This window comes from Dasypus novemcinctus, chromosome 10 (genome assembly GCF_030445035.2).
Source record: "Dasypus novemcinctus isolate mDasNov1 chromosome 10, mDasNov1.1.hap2, whole genome shotgun sequence".
Taxonomy (NCBI): domain Eukaryota; kingdom Metazoa; phylum Chordata; class Mammalia; order Cingulata; family Dasypodidae; genus Dasypus; species Dasypus novemcinctus.
In genome coordinates, this window is record NC_080682.1 from 29,746,949 (window position 1) to 29,758,382 (window position 11,434).

The 11,434-nt window shown below is 44.3% G+C and overlaps 1 long non-coding RNA gene across 1 annotated transcript; it reads right to left on the minus strand.

Annotated features, from left to right (window-relative positions):
- Positions 1-101: 101 nt before the first annotated feature.
- On the minus strand, positions 102-7,954 carry LOC139439805 (uncharacterized). Its single transcript, XR_011649907.1, has 2 exons — positions 7,285-7,954; positions 102-1,421 (listed from the first exon to the last, which is right to left on the minus strand). It is a non-coding gene; the product is annotated as an uncharacterized lncRNA (long non-coding RNA).
- Between the last annotated feature and the right edge of the window lie 3,480 nt (positions 7,955-11,434).

Genomic DNA, 11,434 nt, shown 5'->3' on the forward strand with positions numbered 1-11,434 from the left:
GGAGGTAAGAAGAGAGGAGGCATCTGAGCAGTGCTTGAACTGTGTGAGTGTAGTGGAGAAATTCGGATAGGCGCGGTTTCGAAGGCCAGGACACGAGAGAATACTGAGAAGGAAGTTGGTTTATTTCGACCGGCCGGGCTCGGCGGACTCTTGTCCTAACAAAAACCGAGCCCCGAACAGCCTTTTCCAGACCCTTTTATACAGAGGATATAGGATTAGGAAGACTAACAGTGATGGTAAACAGACCTTTGGTTAGGTTCTTCAGATCTTAGTATCAGATAGGTTATTTCCTCCAGGTGAGTTACATATTCTCCACATCCAAGCCAGTTTGGATTAGCATAGCTCCACATTGTCTGGAGGCAGCCCTGAATACACATTCAGTCTCACATCCCTTCTGAACATTCAAAGACTGTAGGGCCTTTATTACTTATTTGGCCATCTTGGAGACTAGGTACTCTTGGAAATAATTTTGATTTTAATACACAGGCTATATCATATTCCCCCCTTTGAGGCCGAGTTTAAGTTATTAAACTTCGGCATCACTATTGTCTGAGTCCCTCTGGACTGGCTGGTATGTATATAGAGCCATGAGATGGGCAGCTGTTTGCCTTTTTACTACACCATCTATTAGGGTGCACATGTACTTATTGCTATGAGTATACTTCCGCTCCCAGCCGAGCCCTCCACAAACTGTGTTCCATGGTGTCCCAGAGTCTATAATCTGACATGCGTCAAATAGGAGGGACACTTGTTCATTCTGGCTCATGACTGGGGTGGAGGAAAGCAACTTCCCATTTCGATTAAGCACTCTTATTTCCCATTTACGGGAGACTGTTGGGGGTCTAGGATCATAGCAGGTTATTTGGCCAGATGCATTACAGACACTATAGGAGGTTCCCTGAAACTGACAGGTGGTTACCTGGCCCTTGCAGGTGTAATGACTATGATATATTAATGTGGTGTTGACATGGGCCCCTGTACGCACCTTTTGAATACATGGCTCACATTCTGTGGTGTCGACCTGGGACCAGGGGAGGTTTAGGGCTAGAAGTAGGAAAAACAGGCAAAGGGGCATTGCAACAGATTAAACCGGATTCCTAATCTTCGGCTGTGCGTAGACCAATCAGCTTCCGGGTGTGATTGGAGCAGAGCTCGGTGTTCCCTCCTCAATCTTCGGCCGTGCTTAGACCAGTCAGCTTCCGGGGTGTGACTGGAGCAGGGCTCGGTGTTCCCTCCTCAATCTTCAGCCATGCGTAGACCAGTCAGCTTCCGGGGTGTGACTGGAGCAGGGCTCGGCGTTCCCCTTTTTCGCAAGATGAGTTTGGTTGGGCTGTGGGTATCTGGAACACAGGTCCAGGACTCTGAGGCAGCTCGCTTGACTCGGCTATGGTGAATCCACGGGATGATTTCAGCCACCTTAACTGCAGTGGGGGTGGATAAAATGACAAGATAGGGCCCTCGCCATCGAGGAGTTAGTGGAGCTGACTTCCAGTCCTTGACCCAGACTGCATCTCCTGGCTTGTACGGGTGTACAGAGCTGCTTAAGCTAATGGGGGCCCTTTCTTGGACCCAGTGATGCAGGTTATGTAGGGTTTTTCCTAAGCTTATCATCTGCTGAGCTATTGATAAGTTCCCTCTTTCTCTAAGATCCCCCTCTATATTTCTGATTAAGGGAGGAGGCCTCCCAAAGAGGATTTCATAAGGAGTTAGGCTTAGTTTTCGGCTTGGGCTGGCTCGAATTTGGAGGAGAGCACTTGGAAGTACTTGCACCCATGTTAGCCCAGTTTCTTGGCAAATCTTGGCAATATAAGTCTTTATTGTACGATTCATTCGCTCTACCTTTCCTGAGCTCTGAGGATGGTAAGCGGTGTGCAGTTTCCATTGGATGCGCAGTGCCTTTGCAATCTTTTGAGTGATTTCAGAGACAAAGGCTGGTCCATTGTCAGAGCCAATTGAGAGCGGTAGCCCATAGCGAGGAATAATTTCCCTAAGAAGAACCTTGGCTACTTCTTCAGCTTTTTCTGTTCGAGTGGGGAAGGCTTCCACCCAGCCAGAAAACGTGCAAACAAGAACTAGGAGATATTTATAGCCTCCAGATCATGGCATTTCAGTGAAATCAACTACTAGATCTTCGAGGGGCATACTACCAATTCTCTGGACCCCTGGGGCTGTTGTGGGCCCCTGGCGAGGGTTATTCTTTGCACATGTCACACATCGTTGGCATACAGCATGGGTGATAGTGACTAGTCTTGGGATGTAAAAGAATCTTTCTAACACTTCCTTAAGATGAGTTTTTCCCAAGTGTGTATTCTCATGGTAGTCTTGAACTACGGCTGCTGCTAATATTTGTGGCACAACTATTCTGTGATCAGGCAATGTCCACCATCCATTTTCCCCTTGTGTCCCACCCTCAGAGAGTATCCACTCTCTCTCAGCTTGAGTATATTGTGGCTCTCGGTGACTCAGAGGCTGCGGGGCAAGGACAGGCAGTGTATGCTGGATGTTCTGATAATTAAGGGGTTGAGGAATGAGAGCAGCGGCCAGGTTTTCAGATAGGGATCCCTCCCGTGCCACTCTTTTTGCTTCAGCGTTTGCCCTCCAATTTCCCTGGGCAATGGGGCTGTGGCTGGTCTGGTGTCCCTTACAGTGCATTACAGCTACTTTGGCAGGCCCCCAAACTGCATCTAGTAGCTCCAGAATCTGTGTGCCGTATTTAATGCTCTTGCCTCCCGAGTTAATGAGTCCCTTTTGTTTATATAAGGCTCCATGCTCATGCAGGGTAAGAAAGGCATATTTGGAGTCTGTGTAGATGTTAACCTTGGCTCCGGCTGCAAGTTGCAAGGCTCGGGTGAGGGCAATGAGTTCAGCTTTTTGTGCTGATGTGTTATTTGGGAGCCGCTGTGCCTCTACTGTGGTCTCAGATGTTACTACAGCATATCCTGCTCGTCGATTGCTGCCCTGCATAAAGCTACTCCCATCTGTAAAAAACTCCATGTCAGGATTTGCCAATGGCTGGTCTTGAAGGTCTGGCCTGCTGGAATATACTTCTTGCAATGTTTCCAGGCAGTTATGGGCTGGAACCCCTGGCTCTACGGGTAGCAGGGTGGCTGGATTTAGGGTTTTTACAAGTTCCAGCTGGATGGATGGGTTTTCACATAATAGAGTCTGATATTTAACCAGGCGGCTGTTAGTAAGCCAATGTGTTCCTTTGGCTTCTAAGATTGTGACTACTGCATGTGGAACCCGGACAATAATAGGCTGCCCAAGAGTCAATTTTATAGCTTCTACTGTAAGCACGGCTGCAGCCGCTACAGCTTGCAAACATGAAGGCCATCCCTGGGCTACAGTGTCCAGTTGTTTAGATAAATACGCTACAGGTCTTTGCCAGGAACCGAGGTATTGAGTGAGTACTCCTACTGCTATGCTTTGGCGGTTGTGAACATAGAGGTAGAACGGCTTACTGAGGTCCGGAAGTCCGAGACTCGGTGCTTCCATTAGAGCTTGTTTGAGAGCAGTGAAAGCATTTTTCTGTGGGCTTTCCCAGAGCAGGGGATCCCTATCTCCCCCCTTCGTGGCTTCATATAAAGGGCGCGTGAGAACCCCAAAATTGGGGATCCAATTGCGGCAGAATCCAGCTGCCCCAAGGAACTCTCGCAGCTTCCGGCGAGAATTGGGCTCAGGAAGACTACAGATCGCTTCCTTTCTCTCAAGTCCTAATTCACGGCGCCCCTGTGTTATTTTGTAACCTAGGTATTTGACCTGAGGTAGGCAGATTTGGGCCTTTTTCTTAGACACCCGATAGCCCTTCTGCTGTAGATGTTTTAAAAGAGCATGGGTTCCACCAGCACAGTCCTGATAGGTGGAACTTCCGAGAATGAGGTCATCTACATACTGGAGAAGAAAACAGTTATGGCTTTCTGCCTTAAAGGATTTGAGATCACTGGCCAGGGCTTGTCCAAAAATAGTGGGTGCATTTTTAAATCCCTGAGGCAATCGCGTCCATGTCAGCTGCTGCCTTTCACCTGAATTTGGATTTTCCCATGTAAAGGCAAAAATCGGCTGACTCCTTGGTGCTACCCTAATGCAGAAGAAAGCATCCTTAAGATCTAGGCATGAGAAATAGATTGCCGATGCTGGTATTAAGCTGAGCAGAGTATAAGGATTTGAAACTGCAGAATGAAGGGCTACTACTGCCAAATTAACTGCTCGTAAGTCCTGGACTGGGCGGTAATCTCCATCTGGCTTTTTAACTGGGAAGAGAGGGGTGTTCCACGGAGACTGGCATGGCTTCAATATGCCCTCACTCAGCAATCTCTGAATATGTAGCTGGACCCTTTCTTGCGCTTCGCGTGGAACTGGATACTGCCTTATGCTTACTGGACTGGCTGTAGGCTTTATTTCAATAATAACTGGAGGAATGTCATGTGCCATCCCCATCGGGTTCCCCTCTGCCCATACTTCAGGCACATCTTCAAAGGGGAGCTGTGTGGCCATGGATTGGCCAGTCTCACTCAGGCAAAACAGTCTCCATTCCTCCTGCAGAGGAAGGGTCAGCGCTACCTTCGGAGGGTCTTGTGGCCCCAAGATCAGTGTGGATTGCCCTGTGGCACTAAAGGTAATTTGAGCCTGTAGTTTTGACAGCAGGTCTCGACCCAGGAGGGGGACTGGGCACTCCGGAAGATAGAGGAATTCGTGAGTGACTTCCCTTCCCCCAATGTTGCAGGTCCTGGCTTGAAGGAAAGGCCGTTGGGCACTTTTGCCAGTTGCCCCTATGATATTGGCTTGCCTTTTTGATAGAGGCCCAACTGGCTTGGTCATTACAGAATGTTGAGCCCCAGTGTCAACCATCATCTGTATGGTGCGGCCCCCAATTTGAACTCCGACCATAGGCTCCTCGGGGCCAAGGGAATAGGAGCCCGGTCTGTCCTAATAATCTCTATCAGAGTCCTCCATTCCTGCCAGCCCAATGATCTGATTTGCAGGTTTCTTCTCTGAACCTTTACGGTTGCAGCGTTTGGGTCGTGATACCCCACTGGCCTTTCTGGCTAATGCTTTGGCTGCAGAGGCAGCTGGGTCAAGTGGCCAGCTAGGACACTCTCGCTTCCAATGTCCATCCTCCTTGCAGTATGCGCACTGATTTCGCCCTAGACGTGGGCCTTTCCCTCTCCTTGGGGCTGGGGCTTGCCAAGTTACCTTCCTTGTTACAGGAATGGACTTTTCCACTATGGCTGCAGCCAGAAAATCTGCCTTTTTCCTCATCTTCCTAATTTCCTCCCTTTTTGTTTCTTCATCACGGTTGACATAAACCTTAGTAGCTACTTCCATGAGCTGAGAGATATTCATTCCAGCAAACCCATCTAATTTCTGCAGCTTTCTCCGAATGTCAGCCTGTGACTGAGCAACAAATGCTGCATTTACCATTGTTTGGCTCTCAGGAGCATCTGGGTTAAAGGGCGTGTATACACGGAACGCCTCACATAGTCTCTCATAGAATTGAGCAGGACTCTCATCTAGAGCCTGTAGAATTTGACTGGTCTTTGCCATATTCACTGCCTTGCGGCTCCCTGCCTTGAATCCTTCAACTAATGCCCTATGGAATGTCTCTAGTCGGTTGAGCCCGACAGCGCTATTTGGATCCCACAGGGGGTCCTCTTCTGGGAACTGCATGCGGGCATATTGATCACTGTCCAAAGTTCCCTCAGGTGGGTGCTCTCTAAGCCAGGCTAGCGCTCCCTGTGTGACCCGCATTCTCTCCTCAAAGTTCAATAAAGTCATTATAAGTTGTTTACAATCAGCCCACGTGGGTCTGTGGGTCTGTATGATAGACTGGAAAAGGTCTGCCATGGCCTGAGGCTTCTCCGAAAATGGTGGGGTGTGGCTTTTCCAGTTAAAGAGATCTGTCGTAGTAAAGGGCTGATAGATAAATGTCCGGCTTCCTCCCTGAACCTGGCCATCTGCATCGTAAAAGATTGGGGCCCGGGTTTCACGGAGCGGGAACTGGAAAGCAGCCTTTTCCCCTGCTCCCTCTGCCCCCGGGGCTCCCTGTGGTTCCAGCTGTAATCTCTTAGCGTCTCCTCCCTGACGGACCCGCAGCGCTGCTGCGGCGTTGCCAGAGGCAACCGGCTGTAAAAGCAGCTGGTCTGCATTTTTTCTTGCCGAAGGTGCCAAAGACCGCTGCGGAGACGGTAAAAGCTGCTGTGGGGATGGCGTAGGGCTCTCAGGTGCAGATGGCAATAAAGGCAACTGCGGGGATAGTATAGGTGCCCTCTCTGATGGTGACAAAAGCAGCGGCGGGGATGGTGAGGATATCGCACTTCCCTGTGTGGATGACGACTGTGGGTCACTGCTTAGGGAGACTAGCTCATTTTCATTCCTTAGTACCGCCGGGGCAGGAGTCATCGCATAAGGCGGTGGAAATTCAAATTCATCTGGCCCTTCCAAAACGGGCAGATTAGCACTGGACTTGGGACGCACTTTCTCTGTGCCCTTTGCACGGTGATTGTTTGGTTTGGTCCCTGGGACGGCACTCCTCGGTTTCTGCATTAAGCAAATTCTAGCTTCCTTAGCCATGCACTTCCTTAACCAAGGTGGGTTTTGGCTCACAGCGTTTTCCCAAGCATCAATGTAGGGGAATTGGTCCGGATGCCCTGGATTTCCAGTCACTGCCTCGTGGACTTTACGGATGATCCGGGGATCCAAAGTGCCCTCCTGGGGCCAGCCCATGCCGAAAGTTGGCCATTCTAACTCACAAAGCATCCTAAGCTTTCCTGGCTGAAACCTTATGCCGTACATCTCTCCCTGGAATGCACGGGGGAAGTTTTCTAGCATACATCCTAACGGGGTTTTACTGTGTGTGTTTCCCATTTCCACCCTGTGCCGGCGGTGTACAACAGTCACTCAAGCCTTTCGCTTCGTCCGTCTCCGGCCGCGTCCCTCGCGGGAACTTTCAGGCGCCTCTTAACCTTAGCGGATCGGTATAAGCCCCCGATATGGAAGAGGGTCCCTTTGCAGGGACCCCCCAGACCGCCCTTGATCGTATGAGGTCGCCACGGAACCGCGGATCGGGACTCCGCACTCGCGCCGCAGAAGCAATTTTCCGCGTCTCACTCAGTCGCCACAAGCACACGCACACAACCACCCCCCTTTCCTTTCCTCGGACCTGAAGAGGAGACGGCTTCCTCCTGTATTCTCAGGAGTACTAGGGCCTCCTCTATGAGAGTTGATCAGACTCCCTCCTAATTTCAGAATTAGGCCTTCCCTGCACTATGCCCCCGGGGGTCTTACCAATCCGACGTGTGGAGCTCCTTGCTTCGTTCTCAGGGTCTCTCAAACCTCCCGGTGTCCCCGGCTCCTCCGGAAGGGCTCCAGCGAAAACCACAACCTCTTTCTGGACTCAAATGGGGTGTCCAGGGGCGCCCAGGGCTGGGCTTCGCCCGGGCCCTCCCGGCCTCCCCGGAGACGTCCGGTAGGGGCAAACAACTGTTGCCGCCTCTGACCTTCTCAGCGCCCTCCTGGCTGGCTCGCCAGAAATGTAGTGGAGAAATTCGGATAGGCGCGGTTTCGAAGGCCAGGACACGAGAGAATACTGAGAAGGAAGTTGGTTTATTTCGACCGGCCGGGCTCGGCGGACTTTTGTCCTAACAAAAACCGAGCCCCGAACAGCCTTTTCCAGACCCTTTTATACAGAGGATATAGGATTAGGAAGACTAACAGTGATGGTAAACAGACCTTTGGTTAGGTTCTTCAGATCTTAGTATCAGATAGGTTATTTCCTCCAGGTGAGTTACATATTCTCCACATCCAAGCCAGTTTGGATTAGCATAGCTCCACATTGTCTGGAGGCAGCCCTGAATACACATTCAGTCTCACATCCCTTCTGAACATTCAAAGACTGTAGGGCCTTTATTACTTATTTGGCCATCTTGGAGACTAGGTACTCTTGGAAATAATTTTGATTTTAATACACAGGCTATATCATGAGCACGTGTCACACTGTAGCCTGTGTAAAATATGAAATTGGGCATTCTTTTTTCTCAGCTAATAGCAAACTGAGAGTAAAATGTTACGATATTACAACATAGGGTTTCATAAAATTTACTAACACATATAATGGCAGCTGTTAGCCTGAGAGAAAATCAGGAAAGCATACATAACTAATGAAAGTAAAGGCTCTGTGAAAATATTGGGTTAGAACTAATAAAAGTAAATATATGCCTCAGTGAAGAGACTGGGGCAGTTCAGTGAAGTGCAAGCAATATTTTAATAATGTAGAGAAATCTTTAATTAATGTAGCTTTTTGCTTTGATGGTTAAAGTCATTTATCTGTGATTAGACATGGTTTTGATTTTTGATTAAGAAGAAAATTGATCTGTTTAATAAGTAGAGTATATTCTACATTAAAACACCAGAGATAAATTTCCAATAACTATACAGTGCCCTCTCTAAGTTCAAAGACTTAATAAACAAATGAGTGTGTGTGTATGTGTATGTGTTTGCATAGAAAAATGAAGCTGTAGCTATAGCATATTCTGAGGTAGTTTAGAAATATAGATATAGATACTTGCTTTTCAAATGCAGCAGAAATACTTTGGTCATAATGGGTATTAAATAATGGTAATAAAATAAAGGGAAATATTTTGTCCCTTTTATGAAAATTGCAGAACTTATTAATTATTCTTTCATGTAAACACAAGGAATGAACTCTTCCAGATAATGTTATGAAATCATTCAATACTACCTTTATTGTGCATGAATCATTTGTAGCAATCAAAAGAATGAGATGAGACATCATATCTAAATTGTATGTTAAAAAGACTCAAAGATTAATTTTCTGAGGTTCTTTTATTAAAGCAAAATGTACATAATGATTCTCTCTCTCTCTAAAAAGACTTAGGCTGTATGTGTCCTGAAATAAGGGTTAGCTTGTTCTTCAGCATTTAACAAATTATCATATACAAAATATACAAATAAATATTGTTAGCTTTGGCATATCTGAGGATGTATTTACAGATGCATTAATTTATTCACATATGCCAGTTAACAATAATTTCTTTGCTTTTTCCTGCCTCATGGAAGTATAGTGATGAATCATTAAAACCAAGGACTCTGTAATATTCATAAGTATATTTAGTTTTGCACTTGGACAGTCATGTCCACATTGGGATTCAAAAAATAACAGTTTCATTGACAATTTATTCCTAGAATTCTTTTCCAAATATTTTTATATGTACATTAATATGACATAGTGGTTTACAGATATATTCCATTTCAAATGATGTCTTTTCTAAAGGATTCAGATAGGGAAACATGAGTAAACAGTTATAGAAGTATATGACTTTACATAATTGGAGTCAACTGGATAAGAAGTTCTCATATCTCATATATCAAAAAAACTATTTCCTGTAAAGAGAAATCAGTCTCAGTCTTGGGAGTGACTAAAAGTAGCTGATATGATGCAATTTGTGTATGTCTACATGTATGTGCCTTTTCTCTTACCTATATGACAATGGTCTGAGTCCTACAAGGTTCATTGTGTAATATATTATAATATTTTATATAGTTTTCCCTTCCAATCACATTGTGTGATCAAGATTGGTTACTGTGAAGATTTTTCCATTATTTCCAAGATTTTTCATGATCATCATTGAGAATTATTAAACTGATTAAACTCCTGAATTTCTTTTTCAACCATTTTTAATTTTTCATTCCAAATATAATGCTTATTTTTCAATAATTATGTAAACATCTTGATTTTCCACCTTATTTCTATTTATACTGCTTCTAAATTGTATGTTTTGTTTTACTGCAATTGCATTGAATATGTATTCTTATTCATATCTTCTATTGATAGCTTAGAGTAGTTTGGACACTTCTATATTTAATATTAATAAAATGATGCATTTGGTTGTTCTTTTAAATTTGTTAGTGCTTTCAGGCTGTTCTGTTTCTAGGAGAAAAAACATGTCACACTTTATTTGCCATCAAAAGATGAGGGAATATATTTTATTTGTCCAAATTATGCTAAAATGTCCATATCTACTACTCTCAGCATGCTCTGGTGTATCTCCATATTTGTCTCTGGTGTATCTCCCAGTATCTTTTCTAGATGCTTCCTCTGCACCTTGCCTTTAGGTCCCAGTAAAACTCAACTTTCCAGAATGTGTCATGGATTTCTTTGGCACCAATTGTCTTTCTCTCACCTGCCTATCTCAAGGCTCTTACTCTCTCCCATAGAGATGATCAGCTCCATAATGTTTTGAAATATGGCCCTAGCAGTAAACACTGTTTCTGAAATTTGCCAGATATATTTTCTCTTTTAATATGATGAGAAAAAGCATTGACTTTAAAATGTGTTTGATATATCAGGTTATAAAATGAAGACAATCATTTTGTTCAGTTTAAGATAAATTTTATATCAATGGAAAATTTTAACAAAAGATTACTTCTCCCCCCTAATTTTATTTAAAAACAATATTTAAGGAATTCCCCAAGACAGGAATGTAATGAAAATAAAATAAATGGAATGAAATTGACTGGTTAATATCATGTATATGTATACTCACTCATATCCACACTCAATGAAGAGGTCTATTTAAGAATGGACTCAATTTTATCAGCTGATAATTGGAGAAAGAAGTATAAAATAAGTAGGATTTTTCAAAGGATATTTGCCTTTCAAGATATGGAAGGATTGGTGTGGGTGGATAATGCAGCTATCTAAAAATAGTTTAGACCACAAATTAAAAAAAGGGCAGTAATAAGAAAGTAGAAATATTAATATTATGAAATATAAAAGAGTAAATCTAAGGTTATAAATATAAATATGTAGAATAAATTCCTCTAAAAAGACAGGTATTATGAGATATAACCAAATCCAAATTGCAATATAAAATATTTCTTATACAAACTTTAATAAAGATATAATAAAGCAAATCATTAGGATAAGAGGATACAAAGTAACTAATTTTATAGACATATTTTTTACAATTCCATTTACCTCAGCCTTATTTTTGCAAGGTATTTTTATGGCTCTCCACTTCTTTCAGGTTGCTCAAATGTGACTTCATCACTGAAGATTCTCTGAAAATTATTTTTAAGAAAACAAGTCCAACTGTCTCCATGCACCCCTTAACTTATTCCCCCTTTCCCATGCAATAGAATGTCACTCCATGCCACTCATGTTAGACCTCCTCACGGTTCCTCAGTTGGATGGCCCAGCCCCTGCACAGGGTCTCTGTGCTGGTCTGGGACACCTTATTCCTATGTCCCTGTATGAGTAATTCTTTTCTTATTCAAGCCTTCGATCAAATGCAAACTTTTATATTGATGTTTGCCATGATCATACTATTATTTCCTTTTGCTTCCACAAGCCTTTGTTTGAGAATTTACCCACTATCTAGTCTTCTCCTTTATTTCTTTTTTTAAATAGCACTTT